The sequence below is a fragment of the Rattus norvegicus genome, chromosome 17 (assembly GCF_021556685.1).
Source record: "Rattus norvegicus strain SHRSP/BbbUtx chromosome 17, alternate assembly SHRSP_T2T, whole genome shotgun sequence".
Taxonomy (NCBI): Eukaryota; Metazoa; Chordata; class Mammalia; order Rodentia; family Muridae; genus Rattus; species Rattus norvegicus.
The window spans coordinates 8,766,368-8,787,963 of record NC_141550.1 but is presented as its reverse complement, the minus strand read 5'-3'; the positions used below and the strand labels follow the sequence as shown (position 1 = coordinate 8,787,963).

General features: G+C 52.3%; 1 long non-coding RNA gene across 2 annotated transcripts in view; it reads left to right on the top strand.

Moving 5' to 3' along the window:
- Positions 1-8,208: 8,208 nt before the first annotated feature.
- Positions 8,209-21,596, top strand: part of LOC147999975 (uncharacterized) — a 69,671-nt gene continuing 56,283 nt past the window's right edge. The window contains exons 1-2 of one of the 2 annotated variants that reach the window (XR_015641448.1): positions 8,209-8,498; positions 12,280-12,432. This is a non-coding gene — a long non-coding RNA (uncharacterized LOC147999975). The remainder of the gene's footprint in view (positions 8,499-12,279; positions 12,433-21,596) is intronic. The other variant, XR_015641449.1, reaches the window with a different exon arrangement.

The following is a 21,596-nucleotide window of genomic DNA, read 5'->3' as shown; positions in this document are numbered from 1 at the left end:
GTTCTTGGTAGCATCCATGGGACACTTTGTTCTCGTTCCTTCTTTCCTCAGGGGACTCAGGGGGTCACTGTGTTTGATTAAGGTAGGGATGGACCCCTTTTCTGAAGTTAACCTGCTTCCTGGCCTTGGTTACTACTGGGAAGTTTCTCTATAGGACAACTGGGCAGACGAGTGGGATGGGGGTGACCAGAAATCCCAAAAGCCCTTGGTGAACCTGGATGGGTCAAAACATATCTTTTCCTAATGTTATTTTCTCATCTCCTAAAAAAGAGTGTTTCACATGCTCCCTTTGGGTCCTGGCATCACAGGCTGCCTATAGTTCTTGACCTCCAGGTGCATCATGGGAAAGGCCAGCTGGACTGTCTGACAGATTGACTCTGGCATACTTTTTAATAGAAGCTTGTCTTTTAGTACAAGACTCTGAGGGGGATTTATCACATGGGCTCATAGCAAGGCAAAGACACGCCGTCTTTGGGATCCCTTGAGCTGCGTTTCTTATCTCAACACCTAGTGAAAGCGAGGAGAATTTATTTTTCTTTCACAACTCTGACTGCTGTACTTTTTGAAATTAATATTTGTGTAATGATTGAGTCAAACTTGGTGTAGCTCCCTCGCAGCAGAGCCCGAGTCTCTCCTGCTACCCATCTGGGTGGTGGAGGGGATTGGCGGGGGTACAGCTTGCATGCCCTCTTTTGAATTGACCATTTGGTGAAGAAAAGTGGCTCAGGATTGTGGTTGGTAGACTACCACAGGAAGGGTTTAGTGGTCACCTTCCTCCAAAAATCCATTCATAATAATTAGTGATGTCCATGATGGTGGTGATCACAACGTTAAATAAAAATGCTTTCTAAAGAAACTGTTGTCCTCGTGGGTCCTTAGGGGGGAGTCCCTCAAGGTGATCTGCAGGCACTGGCTCTGTTGAGAGAGCCAGAGTCTATCAGAATTGCTGTCGTATGGCTCTGTGGTGAGCAGAAGCTACAGTGGGGTGGGGAGGTCTTATGTACCCCCTCCTTCCACATCTACAAGGAGGCGGGGGTTGGAGGCTGTAAAACTGGGGATGACTCTTGTATCAGGTAAGGCATTAATGTGCTTGACCCCCTGAGATTCCCAGGAAGCTGGAAACAGCCAGTAGGCATCCCGATATCCCATTTCTCAGCAGTTCCGTGAATCTGCATGGAGTAGGAGGGTTTCTGACCTGGGATCCTTCTGGGCTGGCCTCTCTCTGGTCAAAAGCTTGAGAGAATTCCACTTTGTGCTTAGGTTCTCACAAAGAAAGACAGATGGTTTCTACACATTTGGGTTGAGCCAAGGAAACTCTCTCCTCTCCCCCCATATACACCATTAACTACAGCGCTGGAGAGCGAAGGATCATGAGTGACAGCCTGAGGAGTGACCTGGAACCATTTCCACCCCTGAGTATCTTTCCCAAGAGATGCAAAGGCTCTCGTGGTTCCTAAAGGAAATGGGAGACGGTCCTATACAGTCAGCACCGGGAAGGGAAGAAGGTCCTATATAGTTAGCGCCTGGGAGAGAAATCATGGTGAATGTTAGAGAAAAACAGGAACCAGATGACACACAACTCCCAAACTTGTGAGATGTTCTCCTGAAAGCAAAGAGAAACCGAGGAAGGGTTGGAATGAAGAACTATGTTTGGATTTATATTTTGAGACCAGGAATAGGGGTGCTCAGGGTTAGGGCATGTGGCTAGCATGTGACAGGTTTTGAGTTTGACCCCAAGCGCCAAGAAAGCAAAGGGACAAGTGGACACTCTACCTAGAATGGACCTCACCAGGCGAGATGAGGGGAGGTACAAAACCTCTCCATCCGTCTGTTTCTCCACCAGTCCTGTTTCTTCTTCCACTAAACTCTAGAGGCCACAGTGTGCCGTGGGGAACCATAAAGAGACGTCGTGGCCCCCGCCTTGCTAGAGTTGTCTCTTTGTGGAGCCTCGGTTTACCTCCCCGCGGCTGTCAGTCTCTCTGATGTCTCAGCTGCCTTCCACGTGTCTGCTGGCTGCGTGAGGGGACAGGGTGCTAGGGCACCAGCATGGTGAACCGTCATCGGAAGCTTTTAACATAATTACTCCTGCTCAAGCTGGCTGGCTGACCTGACGGGCCTCCCGTTTCCCCGGGTTGGAAAATCTGAATTGTTTCATGACAATTGAAAGCGTGGTTGGAGACCTACCAGAGGGAGCTGCCCATGAAATATTTACGTTTCCTCAGTGTCTCGGGGGCTGTTCTCCCCCATCTTGGGAAGCCTGAGGTGTGCAGGGCTGGTGGCTTGCGGGTGATTACTATCATTTGGGGACGTGTTCTCAGCTGTTGCTTCACTCCCAGCTGTGCACATCAGCACAGCCAGATCCAAGTGGGACAGAACCTGAGGGCTGAGACCATTTGGGTATACAAATCCAGTGGTGCCCAGGGCACCTATGGAGTCAGTCTGGGTGTGAATCTTAGCTCTGCCTTCTTAGCACGGTGAGCAGTGAGCGTTGTTTTCTTAGCTGTTCACAGAGGGAGGAAGAGCTCTTGCCTTGCAGGACTGTGAGGTGACCATATGTAAGGGGCCTGGTGCTGAGCCAAAGCCCTTGGAAGACCCTAGGGTCACCCAAGGGACTGGCTTTGGGAGCCCCTACCAGATCCCTAGAGGCTTGTGGTCTCTTTCCTTCTGTAGAGTGCTTTGGAGTATTCTGTGATTTTCCCCTTTCTTTTTAAATCCTAAATAAATACTCATGTTGGCAAGGTGTGTGCTGGCCTAGCAGGCAGCTCTGATGGGTGAGATGCCCTGGGGTCTTGGTGAGACGCCCACATGCCTAGCTGGGGACTCAGCATATAAGTAGGGCCTGGCCAGGGTCGAGGAACTTTTGGGAAGCCCCTCCTGGTTGCCTGAGTTGGCAGTCTGCTCAGGGCAGCGGGAATCTCTTGTTCCCAGTCCTGTTTGAATTTCCTCTTAGCCACTTGTGATTCAAGCGAGCCTGTACCTGTTGACTGACTTACTGGCTGAACAGTAGAGGGGCTAACAGGTTTTGAGGACCAGTTGTGCTAGGCCTGTGCTGGGTTCTTTCTCTTGGGCTATTTCCTCATCACAGCCAACTGTCAGCAAGTTTTCAGATGAGGAACTCACCCTGGGAGAGACTCAGCTACTGGCCCGAGATTCCAACTAATGGTAATAGCACAGCCCCTGGATTAAGCACCCAGATGTGGGCCAGGCCTCTGCTAGCGTCTTACTGGGCACACGTTCCTTTGGCTTTCACAGCACACAAGGACAACAGGCACAGCTTTGCTCTCTCAGGGCTGAGATGATGAGACACTGGAGTCCATAGAGCTCAGTGTAGGGGCTCCCGTGCTTGGCCTGCCTTCCCTTCGAGGAAGCCACATTAGCCCAAAGGTGAATGAGATCTTCTTTGTATTCTCGCTTCTTGCAAAGGGGAACTGAGGCCAGGGACTGGACTCCACACTGTTTCTGTCTTCTGGGGCTGCCGTCTGCATAGCTTCCTTGTCTCCTCCCTGGTACTGACTGTGAAATCCAACTTTGGCATCTCCCCAGAGGATCCGCCTTTCTGGGGGCTGACTCCCTGTCCGACGTCATCGATCACGGTACCCTGACCTGACTGGTTGGGCAGGAGTCCTGAGGAACCCAGGCCACAGGGTTAGGGTCAGGATCTCTCTCAAAGAGGTTAGACCTGAGGTGAGCCAGTAGACATTTGCCTTCTTTTTGGCTCCTCCAGTTGGGGTCCAGCTTATATGCAGACCCCCCCACCCTAAGCCTTGAGTCCTCATGGGCTCCCTTTCTCCCCATTCTAAATCATATTCAAACTCTGCCTAGAATAAATTCTTGCCTCAGGGCGATCGCCTGATCCTCAGGGGCTGTGGCGGCATCTCATGCAGGATGGAGGGTTGCTAGACTTCTGAAGTACTGAGAGCCTCACTTTGGTGGGCCCATAGGTGGGCCTGGGTCACAGAGGGTCAGGGGCTCCCCACTGGGCTCTGGGAGCTAAGCCCATTGATGTACAGAGCCATCCCTGCTGATACACAAATGCAAGGTAAGGGGGCTTTGGCACTTGTCACTGCCAGGGCTTCATGGCTGTCCCTTTACGCTTGCTCAGTGATGCTGTCCCTTTGTGCCCAGTATGCTGAGGGAACCTTTTCTGTTAGCCCTCAAGAAGGAGAGGGATGACCGAGAGGCCTAGCACAGGACGTCTTGCTGCTTTCCTTCATTCTGGGCTCCACTGAAGTCCACCACACTTATTCAGAATACTACGCAGCCAGATGCCCAAGCGGCCTGGATGCGCTCATTACTTAGACTTTAGAGGTGCGTTGGGGAGCCTTGTAGCCTAGGAAGGCAGAGACTGCACCACGCCATATACTGTCTTCCGTTCTGCAACCTTGTGGGGCCCCCTCCAGTCCCGGGGGCCCCGTCTGGTCCTCGGTGTGGCAATGCAGAAGTCTGCTGTGCTGTGGACGCCTCAGCCTATGGGAGGGGGAGAAGGAGGTTTTGGTGGGAGTGTGCAGGTGCTCTTACATGGGAGGCTTAGTGACTTGCTCTCTCTCCTGAAGACAGAGGAGGGCCTTTGGGGAGCTCTGGACCGGGATCCTGCTCTCCCACATTTCTCCTCCTCTCCCATCTTCAGGGAGTGGGGCCTTGTGTTGATATATATGTATATATATATATATATATATATATGTATATGATGTATATATATGTATACGATGTATACACACACACACACACACACATATATATATACACACACATATAGCATGTATGTCTGTACATCATGTGTGCCAGATGAGAGATGAGGGTATCATATCTCCTGGAACTGGATGGTTGTGAGCCATGGTATGGTTGCTGAGGTTTGAACCTGGGTCCTCTGGAATAGTAATCAGTGCTCCTAAAAACTGAGCCATCTCTCCGGCCCTGTAGATATCTTTAAAAAGGCAGAGGAAGTGAGTAATCTCTCTCTCTCTCTCTCTCTCTCTCTCTCTCTCTCTCTCTCTCTCTCTCTCTCTGTGTGTCTCTGTCTCTCTCTCTCTGAGTGTATGTGTGTGTGTGTGTGTGTGTGTGTGTGTGATCACACACATATATGATTACATCATAAACATGGTATTTTGGGGGACTGGAGGGGCAGCGGCTCATCAGTTATGAGCACTTACCGATCTTGCAGAGGACCCGAGTATGATTCATAATGTCCATGTGGAAGCTCACGGCCCCTTGTAATTACAGTTCTGGGATATCTGGTGCCCTCTTCTGGCCTCCTCAGGTACTGCATGCAAGTGCTGCACGTAAACTCATGCAGGCTCACATATACAGGCACATGTACAAGTCAGTAAATAAATACACCTTTTTTAAAGCAGTGTTGTCAGGGGCCTGGAGATGTAGCTCAGATGTTGCTAGCGTACGACAAGGCCCTACACTAGACCGCTAGCACCATTCAGGCATGGCAGGCACATAGAAGTCCAGCATTCAAGGTCATATTCAACTACTGAGTGAATTGGAGGCCAGCCTTATGGGCTACACGAGACCTTATCTTTAAAAACTGCGATGTTTCGAAGAAGTGTGTCAAGTGGTTTAAACATTGGATGATTACTTGCTACTTGACATTTACATGAGTTTTTGGTAGCAAAACTCCTTACGGTGGCTGAAAACTAGTGCCCACGAACTGACAAACGGACACATCGGGAAGGTTATAATCAGCAACCAAAAGGGATGAAGCTTTGGCTCCTTCCCCCTCGGTCCCGATGGAATTCTGAAGAATGGAAAAAGCCAATCTCAAGGGGTCACCGACTGGGTCATACTATTTATGTAATAACATCTTCAAAATGACAACAACAAAAAAATTTTCCTCCTCGGTGCCGGGGATTGAAACAGTGACCTTGAACACTCTGCCACTGAGTTACATCTTCAGAAAAATGGCAGAATTCCCAGGGGATAGGTGAGTGGTGGGAGGGAAAGAGGAGGTACTGTGGCTATAAGGTGGTCACCAGAAATGCCGATGTTGATATCTTGGGACTAATTCAGCTTCTCGGCTCCAGGGAGCATTTCGTACATGTCTGTTTGTGAGGTGCTGTGTAGCCATTTCCTCTAAATTCAGACACTCCTTCCTGGAAGGAGGAGGGGAGCCCCTAAGGCTCCAGAAGCTAAGGAAATGTGGGAGGCTCAGGAGTTGTAGAACTGACAGTGCTCCCCGAGGTCACACGAACGGCAGACAGTGGCTGGCAGGGAGGGGTCTCTTGGGTTGAGCTGCCTGAACGTTGGGCAGGGAGCTCCAGGAGTGTAGCTGTCTTGAGCTGTTACCCATTTTGGGGGTGGGATTTTTCTGGGACTTCCCTGCCTTAGAGTTGCCCATGCTCCTGTAAGGAACTGCTCGCCCGTGTCCTGTCACTAACTCCAATAAACTCACTGCCTCCTCAAGCTGCAATTGGTGGAATTCTTTTTCTCCCATCTGCCCTTGCTACCAGGCTTGGTAGCATGTTTGTTTGTGTCTTACCTGGGGAAAGCTCAGAGACAGAGAATGACACAGAGTTGCCCATTTGTCTCATATGTCCTGGTCTTGATAGTGTGTTGGTAACGTGTGGCCACTGGGAACTGGGGTGAAAGATACACAGCAGGCCCATCTCCGTTACCTTGGCAATGTCTAAAAATGAGCAAGAGATCAGGTTGAAGTTCTGTTTAGGGGCCAAGGACATGCCTGAACAGAATTCAAGTGCAGCTAGAAGGACCCTTGGAAAGACAGGAGGGTCAGGAACCAGGGTGTAGAGGGGAGAGGTGAAGGCACAGTCTTGAGTCACTTTGAGGCCATTCAAACCCGCGTCTGGCAGAGCCAGCAGGTTGGTGCTGAGACGCAAGAGCGGCTTATGCTGACCAGCTGAGGAGTTCTGGGAGAATGCTCAGGGAGGGGAGAGAAGACTTTCGAGTTTGACCAACCTAGGAGGGGACAGCTGGGGCTGAGAAGATTTCGCTCCCCTGGAGAGCCAGTGGCTGCTGTGCTCAGGGTTAGATATCTGTGTTGAGATCCGAGGCAGCCTGCAAAGCTGCTAGCTTATCTGGCCCTGACTCGCCCCCAGAGGCATCCCTGCAGGTAGTGTGTGCAGGCAACATGCAGTTGGCAGTGAACCAGGCTTGCAGTGACCTGGTACCAGAGAATAGTTTGCCTCCCTGCTAGCAAAGCTTCCCCTCTCCTCAGCCTAGCACAGACTGTCTGCCGAGGACCCTTCTCCAACCTCCCTTCCCTGACCCTGGATGTCCACTTCCCTGTGCCCTGAGCCCATCGTCGGGTTTTCCTGAGCGTAGCCTGTATTTGTAGGCTTGGTTATGACAGTGGATTGGGCTCTCTGGGGAATAGGACTAAGCCTTTCTCCAACTCTAAAGCACTCCCCTCTCCCAGCACAGTGATGCATGCTAGAAGCCGTGCCCTAAAGACAGGGTTTAAGGTAAAGACGTCATTTAGGTAAGGCCGATATGAAAACTTGAGGCTTCCAGGGTACAGCCTGTCTGGGAAGATGAACTGTGACTTTTGGCATCATCCACTACGAAGACCGGGCCTGCTCACTGAGTTTCTTGTATAGTCCCGTTCCTCAAGTTAGGGACCATTTGACAGGTGGGAAAACCAAGGCCAGCTAGACAGAGGGGATAGAATTGAGTCGTGGATTACCTGATGTGAGAAACACTTTCCCCACTGTTTTCACCACAATACAATCCTGGTGCGCCAAGGCGTGGCGATGACAAAATGTCCTGTCCAACCTGAGTTCTATCTCAGGCCCAGCTGTGAGCACTGAGCTAGGCTGGGTTGGGGATCCCTGAGACACCCTGCCTGCCTTTAGGGGACTCTGGGACAAGGCATCCAGGTCTTGATGGGACGGACTGTCCTAGCCCCAACCCTGTTTTTGACTTCACATGACTTCAGTCCCGTTAAGGTTTCCAGAAGGGCCTGGTCTGCATGTTTACTGTCACACCGAGGAATGTCTTGTCTAGCCCAGATCTGGATGTTGGGGGCGGGGGAGACGGGGACACACCGGCCTGGACTGGAAGGGACACAGGCTGTCTTGATCACCAGATGAGGTAGTCTCTGCTGTAGAAGTTGTTGGGGAAGGATTCTTGTCTGGGATCTTGCTTGCTACCCCCTTCCGGCCCCTGATAAAGAGTCCCAAACATGGGGCTGTAAAACTGGCCATAAAAAACCAAGGAGAAGTGCTGGTGCAGCTGGCTTATCAAAGCACATCGCAGACTCCCGCCAGGGTTCCCTACTTCAAGTTTATTTCTCCTCCTCTGCTTTCTCTCAGAAGGTGTCTTGTAAACAGCTAAGAGGGTCATTTATAAATGTCTGCTGTCTCCCCGGTTCAGCCCAGACGTTGCTGCGTCTTTCTGCTGCTTCTGTTAGGTGCAGAGATGGCAGGGAGATGCTCCAGGCACCCAACCCTGGCGACCTCTCCCAGGTGCTAGAAGAGATGAGAAGTGGGGACCAGTGATTTCCCACATCCCAAGGAGGGGTGAGTCTCCTCAAGGTGAGTGACAGCAAACTCAGGCGCTGGTCTTACCCAGGGCCTCCCTGACACCCGTGGTACCGATGGGGGTAGAGGGTGGAGAGGGCCTCATGGTTTAATGCACATCTAGGGTATCTGTGTGGAGTGGACTGGAGAGCCATTGCATTTTGGAAGGCTCTTATCCCATGATTCCAGTCGACTGAGCAGTCATGGAACCTGGAGCGCTCTCTTGGATTGCTCTCTTCCTCACTGAATAAAAGACAGCCAGCCCCTAATCTCAAGGGCAGCAGTCCTTTGTGCTGGCAAGCACACTTCAGAATCTTACCGGCTCTTTAGGCCCAGCGAATGACTTCTGTTTTACGGATAGGAGGGATGGGTGCCCGTGACTGCCGGAGGGCACGCAGCTGGCCGGCCTCTGTTGACCATGACGCAGCTGTATTCACTCCTATGCCCCTCCTAGCCTTCTCAGCGTGGTTCCTTGTTGAGTTTCAAAGAGGCTCATGGGACATAATCTAAACACAGCCCTCAACACCCTGATCCCCCGCCCTCACCTCCTGACCTGTCAAGCCTGCAGCTTCATAATCGTGAGATGAAGCAGAGCAAGGTACTTCCCTGGCTTCAACTCCACTTCCGGTGGTGGGAGGGAGGGGTTGGGTTCCTGCAGGAGGGCGGGGGGCATTGGACAGAGCCCCCTGATGGTGAGGGGTACGAGGGAGCCCGGGCTGAGAAGGCAAGTGGGCAGTGCTGTGAGAATGGCCGAGGGAGGAGCCTTGCTGAGTTCTGTTTCTTGGCCTCAGCCCAGGGCCAGTTCTGCAGCAGGGACAGGGTGTAAACCAGTCAGCCTTCCTGGGCAGTGGTAACTGTAGCTGGTTTGACCAGAGTGCTCTCTTTCTTGCCTAGCTTTTGTTCAGCATGTTTGTCTGTCCTGTCCCCACATAAAAGGGTTCTTCACTCTTCCTTGTCGCCCCAGCAGGACTTGGAGGTTCTCCTCGGCATAGGCCAGGGGCTGCCTCTAGATTTCTACGCCTCCGAGGTTTCCGTTCACAAAGCTGACTCCACTCTGGGGTCTGAGGGTAGATGCAGAATCTCTGAACACGGGTTCTCCACGGTCCAGGAAGACAGCTCTCGACTCCTCCAGGAGAAGCAGGCTCTGTGAGGAGGCCAGAGCTGTGGAGGAGCCCTTGTTCTCACCCGAGTCCCAGCTTCCCTTCTCGCTTTCCTTGCCCTTTCCTAGTCTAACTTGCCGAGTGGTTAGGGGGCTGTGTAGGCTGCTTGCTGTGGCCCAGGGACCGGGGCTGAGGCCATGTGGGGGAGGGCCTCTTGTCTGCCTGGTGCCTGTAATATATTTGAATTATCTCCACAGATGAGCCCTGATTTAGCAAACAGTCTAGAGTAAACCTCGGCTCAAAGACAAATACAATTGACACTGGGCTTGAGTGGTTCAAAGGTTATTGGCGCAAAGCTGTCGGCTTTGTTTAACAGAGGGGCTGTATTTATGACGGGCGATTCTGTAGTACCATCCATAACTTGCCAGAGTGAGGTGACGTAGCGGGCCCAGAGACAGCCTATTTACACTGAGCCAGAGTTGAGCCGCTCTGCTGGGAAATACAGAGGCAATTCCGTTGGGGCAAGTTGCTTTATGGGATGCTAGCTAGCTCCAGGCTGGTGTCATTATTTGGGACACCAGGTAACTGTGCTAGCGATGGCTGGCACCTTGAAAGGGAATTGCTTCCTGGGTATTTCACTCTGACCTACAGTTAAGGCCCACAGACCCTGGGATAGGAGTCACCCTGAGTCCCTGGGTCCTGGAGCATGATCTTGGCTTGTCTTTCCTGTGCTCTGAGCTAGTTCTGGGAGAAGGATCCATGGCTTAGTCTTGCACCGAAGAGACTGCAGTGTTGGGCAAGAGTTCTACATATATTAAATGCTCTCGGAGAGCGGTTGTCCCAGGACTGAACGAGCAAACTAACTGTAAGGAGCTATGGCCAGAGCTGGCACACAGAGGTGGGTAGGGTGATGTCAAAGCCTAGCCTCTGATGTGGCTCTTGGGAGAGGGTAGGCAGTCCATACTGAGGGCCTTGCTGTGCGCGTCTCCCATGAACCATGCCTTGTGGTACCTGGAACTTACACGGAGGAAACCATCACAGCCTTGGGGAAGGCCTCTGCCCAGAGATGCTCACTGATTACTTAAATATCACAAAGGAGGGCGAACATAAGGACTCAACAATGGTAGATTTTTTTATGACATTAATTATGGCTCAGGAACAAAATAGAGTATTGTATATTGCTTCCAGTTGATGTGTGTGGCGATGACTTTTTTTTTTTTTTTTGGTTCTTTTTTTCGGAGCTGGGGACCGAACCCAGGGCCTTGCGCTTCCTAGGTAAGCGCTCTACCACTGAGCTAAATCCCTAGCCCCGGCGATGACTCTTTAAAGACTTACCAAAGTGATGTCAAGTAGGGGAAAGGACACTTCGCACATTGTTTGTATAGTGTGTTTTCTTCTTTCTTGGGAAATACTAATGTGTGTGTGTGTGTGTGTGTGTGTGTGTGTGTGTGTGTGCACATGTGTGCCACAGCCCACACGTGGCAGTCAGAGGACAACTTGTGGGAGTCAGATCTCTCTTTCTACCATGGGGGCTCTGGGGATTGAACCACAGGACCGTAGGCTGCAGGACTTGGTACAAGCGCTTTGACAGGTTCAGCCATCTCTCCTGTCCCCCACCTCAGCCCCCCAGCATACTTCCTCACACATTCAAAACAACCCATGAGAAGGGAAAAGAACTTGTGAGCTAGATTGGAAAGTCCGGCTGCAAGTATGTTTTGCATTTTTTCCCAACCTCCAGGAATAATTTTTTTTTTTTTGCACGAAACAAACAGAGCTCAAAGCTCTCTCCCAGTGTCCCTGGGGAAAGGCAGATGTTTGGCCGCTCATTTTGCATGGTCTTACGTTCTAGGCTGGGGAGAGTGACCCTTGGGGCAGTCGGCACCCTGCCCATGATCTCCGTGTCCTGGATCTACTGGGTCACCTAATTTTAGTGCCTGCTTGGGCAGCTGCTGAAGTGTAGACCCAGCTGCGGGGTAGACAGTTGTGGGTGCTGATGCCAGTGTCTCTGCCAGGGCGTGAGGTCAGAGCACAGCTTGGGACCTGGCTGGCTGAGTCACAGGGGCCCAGGGGAGTCTCAAGTGTCCACCACACGGAACATCGCAGCACACATTCAGAAAGGACTAGCCAGGACCCCTGGGCTCAGCGGAGGTGAAGGGGTTTCTGGAGCAAGGGAGGAGAAAGAGCCGCAGATGGGAGGTGCTTGGGTGCCAGCGCACCAACAGGGGCTCCTAGACTACGGCTCGAACTTGTCTCTCAGCCCAGACCCATCTGTCCATTGGGACGTGCATGGAGACATGGGGGTTTCCCCAAAGGTCTTGGCTGAGGGCTTCCTCTGATAGTATGCAGCTGTGAGCACCATAGCCTTAACCAGAATAGGAACAAATATGGGGTCTCCAGGGGCGTGAACTTGAGAACATCATCTCTACTGGGAAGAGAATTTCAAGACCAAGTGGCAAGCAGGGTCTTTAGGTGATGAAGGAAGACAGGTCTCCTGCAGCCCCCAGAACTTATTTATCGTACCTCTCCCCTGACTCCCTGCCCCTCACAACCCGTCTGAGTGTGGCATCCAGAGCCTTTCTGAGTTTGGCTTTACCTTTCTCCTTTTCTGCTCAAATACCCCCTGCTCAGCGACATGTTCTGTTTTCTTAGGCTTGCGTGTTGCTCTTCTGTCTAACTCACCCTCTGGTTATTTGCAGAATATCGGCTACAGACTGGACGAGATCCTCCTGGTAAACACCTAATCAGCCCTCCCAACCTCAGCATCACGCCTTCGGCAGCGTGATCTCCCAGGTTCTTCTCCAACCACGGCGTGCCATGTCTCCTGCATCTGCTTTTCCCACCAGGCCTTGGTAACTTCACTCTGCGTTCCTGGCACGAGGCATATTCCTCTCTGTAAATGGATGTTGGGTGTCACACACAGAAGGGAGCCATTCGTGAACGCTGGCAGAGCAAATGGGAGGACCCTAGAGTTGTAAGGGTGCAGGGGAGCAATGGCAAGCTGTGTCGGCCTACAATTACCGAGCGCTTACCGGGCACAGTGCCGGGTGTTTCCCATGTACTAATCGACCGGACCACACCCCCACATTCCAAAGCAGGCGCAGCTCCCCTCTCTTCTACTGATTGGGGAAACTAAGGCACAGGAATGGGTAAGTCCCATGCAGGCAGAGAGCAGGCAAGCTATTCAGGTCCTCCTCTAGATCCCATCTTATGGTGTACAGCATCTGCTGGGAGTGGCCGGGTCGTGGAGCTCATGGGAAGAGGGCGAAGGTCAGGGCAGCTCCTAAGGAGCCCCGGGCACTCTGGCTGTTGCCTAGGACAGTGCTTTCCTAGAGAAAAGTACCTTCTTGCCTCTCCTCAAGCACAATGCAACCACGAGTGTGGGGAGTGCCGTCCCTTGCTGGCTCCTTACAGATACAGAGGTCTTTGCTCAAGAGAAGTATGGTTTGCCTGGCCAGTGTAGCTCTCGTGGGCACTCAACAGAAAAAGTCTGGCCTAGACCCCAGGGGGTTCTTCCCTATGCTTACAGACATCTTGGGCCCTGAGGTGGTGTGGGGCCATTTCTGGGGCCATATATGTTTTTTCCTACTTTTCTTCTGCCAGGGTTTAGTTGTCTGATATCAGGTGGATCAGGAAGGCAGTCTTTTGACTTGTGACACAGGCGACATTGGGTCTAGGGAGAACAGGTCTAGATATTATAATGGCGGTCACGGCTGGGCTAGGTGATTAATATCTGTTTAGTGCATTAGCAGGAGGAGCAGGGTGATGACGGAAAAGGGATACCTGGTGGGGATCTTCTGGGTCTTGCTCTAGCATCTACTCTCCTACTTGGGTCAGAGAAGAGAGGCCTAGAGCAATGGTTGTCATCCCTGTGGTAAACATCTGTCTGGAAAACTATGTACATTACGATTTGTAACAGTGGCGAAATCAGTTATAAAGTAACAACTTTAAGGCTGGGAGTCACTGCAGCATGAGGAACTGGATTAAAGGGTTGCAGCATCAGGAAGGTTGAGAACCCCTGCCCTAGATGAAGGGTGGCCATGGTACCGTGATTCTTGGCCTTGGACCTCTGCAGGAAACTACTGCAAATGGGTTCTTAAAGCAGCAGAGATCTGGCCTCTCATAGTTCTGGAAGCTAAGTTCAAAACCAGGGTATGAGCTTTTGGGCTCGACGGACCAGATACATCTCCCCCTTGGTTTCTAGCCATGACTGGCACCTCCCGGCATCCCTTGGCTTATAGACCCACCACACCGATTTATCTTCATTTTCTTTCTCCACCACACCAATTTTACTCCATTTTACATTGTCTACGTGTCTGTGTCCAAATGTCCCTTTTCTCATGGGGATGCCAGCTGTCGTGGGTGAAGCCCCCTCCCTACTCTGATAGGACCTCCTTTTAGTGAGTTATAGCCTGGAGTGTTAGGACTCCATCACGGTCTTGAGGGGCACACTGGCTATGGGAAATGGCTGGGAGAGGCTTCGTGGAACCGCTGAGCTTGGCTGGTGACCTTTCTCTAGGAAAGCTCAGGTCCTGAACCTGCTTTGGCCTCAGCTGGAGGGATTCCCCGCCTGGCATGGTGGGAGATAGGGACAGAGGCTGACTGAGGGGCTGGGAGTGTAAGGGGGGACACAAGGCAGCCGGTCTCTTCTGCTTCTGCCGTTCCTCTTAGAAATGCAGATGGTATCTGGGAGGAACCCTTTCAGAGGATGAAAGCAGTTTTTAAAAAGACATTAATCTCCTCACTCACTTTCTTCTGATGGCTGGAGATGAGTGACAAGCTTCCTAATTGAAGATGGTGATGCTGATAAATCCACAGTAGCCCGGGGAAGGATGTCTTGGGCTGTGAATCACAGTGTGCTACACCGACCGGAGTATCTCCCTGTGGCAACTCCTGGCCCTTGGTGCCTTTTGTTGGCACATGGCGGTGGAGTTGCATGCGTGCGGATGAAGGCTTGAGAGAGCCAGTTGTCAGCTGTGTGCAGAACCCTGACCCAGGGGGATCGCCCTTGGGAGCGGCAGCTGCAGTTGGTGTCTAAAGTGGCAGGAGTGCCTACTGTGTGCACCACCTACTGTGTGCACCACCAGCTGGCCCGATAGTGCCTGGGATGCAGTAGGTGTACACTACCAGCTGGGCTGCTTGCGGCTAGGGCACAGTAGGCGTATGACCATATAGTTGTATAGGGTCATGAGAGGCTCAAGGCAGGTACCTTGGACTTGGACCTGGCCCTGGCCATGTGAGCCCATTTCTTCCACCATCTTCTCACCCTTGCTCACAGTAATCCTCTGCAGTATGAGGGACTCCAGGGGGCTCCGCAGCTGTCAGCTCAGAGGGATCTTCTGCCAGGGTGCCTGTTCTCAGGGTAGACTTGCCTTCTTTAAAACTATACTTTCCCCCTGCAAGACAAGATTTCACTATGCACCTCTGACTGTCCTGGAACTCACTATGTGGACCAGGCTGGCCTTGAACTCACAGAGATCCACCTGCCTCTGCCTCTCGAGTACTGGAATTAAAGGTGTACATACACCAATATGCCTGGCTGAAAAGTGATATATTTAGTGTGTACGGGCATGTATATGTATGTGTACATAGTGCACGAATGGAGATCTCAGGCCAACTTGTGGGAGAAGACCTCTCTCTCTACCATGTGAGGCCTAGGGATTCAGGCGCCCAGGCTTTTTGGCCAATGCCTTTCCTGGGTGTGCCTGTCCCTTGTCCTTTCTGATATAAACACTCATGATCCCCTAACTTGTACAAATACCTTTGGAGGGTCTCCTTGGTCTCACTTGTGGGCTGTACGAAGATTCATATAACAGAGGCTTAGACTCCGTGAGCCTTCATAGCCATCCTGGGGCATTGCCAGAACTAGGGGTCTGTAGGAGAGTGGGGGTGAATGGAGAACCCTCTTTGCTTCACATTTCTGATCTAGTGTCCCAACCCATGTCTGGAAGCGCCACTCTCAAATGTAGAATGTCCCGTAGGTAGTCTGCTGAGGGCTTTGGAGGGGGCTTGGGCTGTACTTGTGTACGCGCTGTGTGCAGGGAGACGAAAGGCAATGCTATCTCTTCAGCCCTTTGCTCTCTCATCTAATGATTCATTCAAAAGTGCATGCTGCAAAGTTCATCCCTGGGGCTCTAATGGGGAGAGAAGACTAACATCGCCTGGCTTCACGGAGCACATGTCTGTGGGTACAGAGATGGGTCCGACTACCTCATCAGGAAACTGGTGTCGCTGAGCATGGCAGCCTAGGTCCCCTGAGGTACTGCCTCCTTTTTCTACATACCACAGGGCCTCTGAGTGCTCATTTCCTGGGAGGACCCCTCAGGGCTGCCAGCGATTTCCTCTGGAAGCCCTCATGCAGGGGGTTGGTGGTGTTGACCCATGCCTTTGATATGGGGGGTGGCATAGGAGCTCTTCCAGCACAGAGGACTAGGACAGGGAGACCTAGCTCAAGTGACCTTCTGTGAGGTGCCGGGTTGAACCCTGAGTAGCCGGAGATGTAACAAATTGGCAACATTGATTCAATCTTTAGCATTTTGTTATTTTTTTTTAAGGGTGAATTTTTACCACAACTTTAAAAACAATCTTACTTAGTAACAGTGTTTACATGATGATGGAGGTTTGGCTGTCCATCATTTGCATACCTCACACCACTTCCCAGGACAGATCTAGAGGGTGTTCCACAACGGGGAGCTTCCTCCAGTGTTAGTGCTCTCCTGAGGAAAAAGGTCAGGGAAAGTTGGCTTCCCTGGAAAAGCCGGTCAGTAACACAGCTGGTTCTTCATAGGACCTGCACAGCCATCTGCAAAGTCTGAGCTGACAGCATTCTCCTCCAGCTGCCCAGCCTGCTCTCCCTAAGGTCAGAGGCCCTGTACCAATGCAGCCTAGGCTGAGGACAACCTCTCAGGTCAGGAGGAGGCCAAGAGCCATGGGCTGCTGGGGGTTAGAGTAGGAAGGAAGGTCTTGGAAGACAGGGTTCCTAGCAGGCGCTCCAGCAGCTGGGTTTGTATCCGAGTCACCAGGGAGCCGTGTCGTGCTGGCTGACTGCAAGCCATGTTGGCAGGGCCTAGACTCCTGGGCCTGATGTTCAGTTTGCTGTCAGCACTCAGCAAATAATAAATAATAATAATATCTCCAGCATGTTTGGGGAGCCCAAAGGGGGGAAGCAACACAGAAAACATGTGTTTCATCTCATAGCGGGTACTGGGAAGCTGATGTCTGCTCAGCGTCTCTCTTCAGATGGATTTGGGGGAAGCTAAAGGCTCCTCCCCAACATCTGCAGCTTGGAGTAGGAGAGCCAGCAAGGTGCAGGGCCTATATTGGGAGCCCGAGTTGTTGCTGGGGGCCTCTAATCTGCCATCTGTAACAAGCCCAGGTTGTCCTTAGATGTCTTGAGACTTGGGAGAAAGTCAGGCTTGGGTGTGTGTTGTGACTTCAGGCTAGTTGCTGAGCCCTCCCCCACTCTCGGCTACGTCAGCTTTTCACCCCTATAAAACGAGAGGAAGCAGCCACTGCTGAGTGGATACAGCGGTCACTCAGGCTCCGTCCACTCACTGTTGGTCCTCAGGGGGATGCCCACATGGTCTTGTGGAGAAAGATCATGAGAGCAAGCTAATAAGGAACCGGCATTCACAATGGTCCCAGAGAACCCTGGCCTGTTATTGGCTACTCAGTGCTGCAGGCACCCACTACAGTGTGTCCATTGTCACAGGACTGAGGAGCTTCTGTGGAGCGAGGATCAGAGATTTAGTGCTTGATGCTGAAGCCCCCTGGGAACTCAGTGGCACCTGCGCTTGAGGGCTCAACATTGGCCTTTTGGTTTGGGTTGCAGCTCTCAAGGAGATAGTGCTCAGTGGGGAAACTGAGTCAGGCAGAGACGGGGCTTGGGAAGATCCCTGGCATAGATCCTCGATTCTTTCTATCTCTTGGGAGGGTGGAGAGGAACTGGAGCCCCGTGTGTGTGAGAAGCTGGAGGAGTGGGAGCCCTTCTTTCCAAAGGGAGTAGCTGGCTTCCCTGTGTGTGAGACTGGGGGAGCAGGACCCCCTTTCCTAAAGAAGCCAAATTCCCATTTCTCAGCAGGCTCTCTCCGCAGGGACCTTGATGTGTTTCCGACGCCTCCCCACGAGGAGACATGCTTCTGGTATCTTCCTTCCTCAGGTATTGTTCTCTTCCTCTTCCCACTCTCGGGGTCTTCAAGCATTGTCATTACTTGCCGTGGGCTTCCTGACTGCTTTCAGATAGCTGCACCTCCCGGGTGGGCCAGGAAGCCTAGACACTGCCTCCCTCGGTCTGGCTCAGTGCGGTGCCACAGGGGATGGGCTACTTGTCAAATGCTATTGTTTAATTTTCTTCGCTTAGACTCTGCTTGCTCCAACACCCTGCAATGACACGGGTGTTAGCTGAGCACCCGGGACTATAATTATCAGGGGATGAGAGACAAGAATCTCCTGGTGCTGAAGCAGCTGCAAGCAGGAGCTGCTGGCTGATCCATCCCCAGAGGGGAGCCACTCCAGTTAGTTTGCCTCTGAGGAGCCTCGGGGTTCAGGCCCTTCCTTCATCCTTGTGTTTTCCCGACTGTAGCCCCACCCCGGGAGGTGGGTTTCTGCACTCTGCTATTACTTGTATGGTGTGTGGCCCCCATTGCTTGAGGGGGCCTAAGAGGAAGGACAGGCACCTTGTGTGGTCCTGTGGACTTGTCGAGGTAGCCCTGACTGTATAGACGCTGGGGTGGGGGTTTTGGGGGTGCTGCCTCGGTGGTCACAGCTGGTGAGGGCCTTCACTTGGGACAAGTGTGAGGCCATGCATGTAGGTCCACAGAATTGACTTCTTTGCATGTGTGATGGGCCAGACTCAACAGCAGGGCTCCTCTAGCCACATGCTATGTTTGCTTAGGAAACGCTCATGGAGACCACCTCCAGGTGCCCGATGCTTAGAGCCTAAGTTAGGTGAATCCAGGGCATTCCGGGACCGGGCTTGGAACTGTGGAGAGCTGCTATATGTGGGGGACGCTCGGTGGTCTGGGATTGGTCCAGGGAGTGATGCTTCCTTTCCAGGCAGGTTTGAGAGACCAGTAGCAAATGACTAGACTCAACCCTAGGACCAAGTTTGGCCTCTGCTCCTGTTGTATGATCTGGGATGGAGAGAGCTGGCGCGTTAGGGGTTGTACTCCGGTCACGTGGGTCTCTGGCGGGCAGCTGTAGAACATTGTTGTTTACATGTGAGGGGATGATTCCTGCCAAGGGAGCAGCTCAGGCTAGACCGTCCCCCTGAGCACAGGCTTGCCCTCTGAATGGGTCTCCTCTCCCTCTGACTCTAAGTTTCTTTCTGGAATAAGGCCTCTGAGGTTGTGTTTTCCTTTGGGGTTTTTGTGGATGGCATAAAGGAAACCCAGACCGTGAAGTGTAGATGGGGCCTCCAGAGTCTTTTGCGGGTACAGGATGTAGGCACACTGAGCAGGGCTCTATAGCAGGTTCTGTGTTTATGGAGGAAAACCTTCTCCTAGGACTCTGGTTCTCCAATGGGATCCTGTGGCCTTAGTAATGCCACTATGCAATGCATGTCTGTAGAGTTGAGGGTTGGTGCTAGCTCCCAGGGACGTGAGAGCCACCTGAATTTGTAGGGCCTGGGGGGGGACATGGGAGCTTTTGTGAAAGCCTTCTGGCCTAGCTCACGGGAGCTCCAGCGTTGGCTTGAACACACAGTAGGCCTTTTCTCGGTCAGCATGTTCAGTGCTGATGACACAGATAGTGGCAGTTGGGTGACTTTGGTTTTCAAGGGCCACCGTTGGGTTCCAGAGGGTCCCTGGCCTCTGGGCTTCCTCCAGGACCAAAGGATGGGATCCGGGGAGGAAGGAGAAGCTGGGGCTCAGAGGGAGCATCAAAGGGCTGGTGCGAGGTTTATTGGGCGCTTTACTACCCCAGTTTTCATTATTTACACCCTGTTGGTTCTAGGAGCTCCCGTTAAACGTGTAATAAATATAAAAATATTTTACAGGCCAGTGAAAATTCCACAGCAAAAATAACTCTATAAAGAGGGATTTCACCCTGCCCTGCCCGCTGCTGAGTTCTGTGTGGCATTGCTTTGAGCCTGCTGGCTGGCAGCAGGACAGTGAGGTCGTTGCTCCCCAGTCATGGCAGGGGGCACGGCCACTGTTTCTTCAGTCCCTCTGCAGCCCGTGAGTAGGGTTGCTCCTCGAAGGCTGAGCCTGCCAGCTTTCCAGGCGGCTGTGGTGAGAATGGCTGGAGTAGGGCCTACATCTCGAGTTGGGTGTGAAGGGCTGGGGACCCGTGGGATGGAGGGCCGGCTGAAAGTTTGAGGTGTGGCAGGGGCGTGGTGTGGAGTTGGAGGGGGAAGGATGGAAATAAAGATACTGGCAATGAAATGGTGATTTGGAGGATGGTGCTGGGGTCAGACTGCCCGGTCACCAACGATCCTTCCCACACTTAGCTGTGAGTCTTTTGTGCTTGATTCTTCTCTGTAAAAACGGCCTCTCGTGGGATGGCTATGATGCTGTTTTAACTTAGGATGCCCACGCCTAACCTGCCTTCGCAGACTCCTGAGCCTCTCAGCAGTTTGGAGTGGGACGGCTCTAGGGTTTTTATCCCTGCTTTATTGACTTCCCTGACTCAAAACGGATCCCACTGGGTCCAGGCGAGGGGCAGCATCGTGGGCAGATCTGTGGGCAGCCTCTTGGCTCCCTGCTGGAGCCAAATGATGATTTCTGCAGACTCTGGGAATGGGGTGGATGCTGGGGTACAGGGCCCCCATGTCAGAGTGGGGTGATGGGGTGCCAATTGGCACCTAGCCTTCATGTGCCAGCACGGGCTGCACTCTGTGCTGTGTGCACTTTCCTACAGGAGGCTGGTACTAGAAGGCAGGTAGGTGGTCTAATCATGGACTAGGCAGGCCCCTACGCCATGCTTGCTTCTGTGAGGTAGAGGTTGCCCTGGGTCAAGATGCCATCTTCCTCAGGGTAGAGCTGCCTTCTCCCTCCCTGTTCCTTGGATACCCAGCCTATTCTCTGGCCCTAAGGAAAGCAAACTGGAGGGCTGGCCATGAAATGGGAATACTAGCTTCCTGAAACCTTCTCTACGGAAGCTGTTAAAGAGCCTGCCATCTTGGAATTTAGTTTTAGACAGAAGCTGGTTTTATATTCTAGACCCGCTATGACTGACAGCCATTGTAAGTGTGGTGCTGGGACTCAACCGGCCTGGGAATACAGAGGGGCTCATGGTTGTGGGGTTGATAGATACCCCAAAGGTGGCACTGGTAAGGGTCTTGGGCCTAGGGTCTAAAGGGTATAATATCCCTTATTCGGGGTCCTCACTCCTCTGGGGACCCTCTGGTTGAAGCCTTTCACTTAGATTTGTAGTCCAGCCCATCTGCTGTCCCTTTCTGAGGCGACAGACGTGTTTCACACCTGTTTGTGGTCTTCGGGGTGATATATGGCTGACCCCACCCATCATCTTAACCTCTCGTTAACTGTTCTCATACTAGGGTGGGGCAAATCAGGCAGACCCTCGAGCTCTCTTGTTGACACACACCCCTTTGGAGCCAGCTGCCCGGGGTTGAGGAATTGTGCTTCTACTGTTGCAAAGGATGGTACACAGGCTCCGTGAGAGGCTCAGTCCGCAGAAGCAATAACCTTAACTCATTGCCTCCATGCAGGGCCAACGCAGCTCATTAGAAGTCTCTGTGTCTCTTTGAGGCTCAAGGCCCAACATCTGTAGGGGTGGGTCGCTAGCCTTTCTAGACGTAATACAGGAGGATCGTGACTCACCTAAGGCAGGAAATGGGGTACAGGTAACTGCAGAGAGAATATCTTGTGCATTGTATGGATGTGTCACCAGTCTATTAAAAGGCCTATGACTTAGGCAGGAAATAGAAGGTGGGACATCTGGGAGGCACAAAGGATTCTGGGATAGAGCCGGGCATGGGAGATTTGAACGAGAGAGATGCGTGGTACTTTAGCGCAGGTAACCAACCACATGGCAGAATGTAGGTTAAAATAAATTG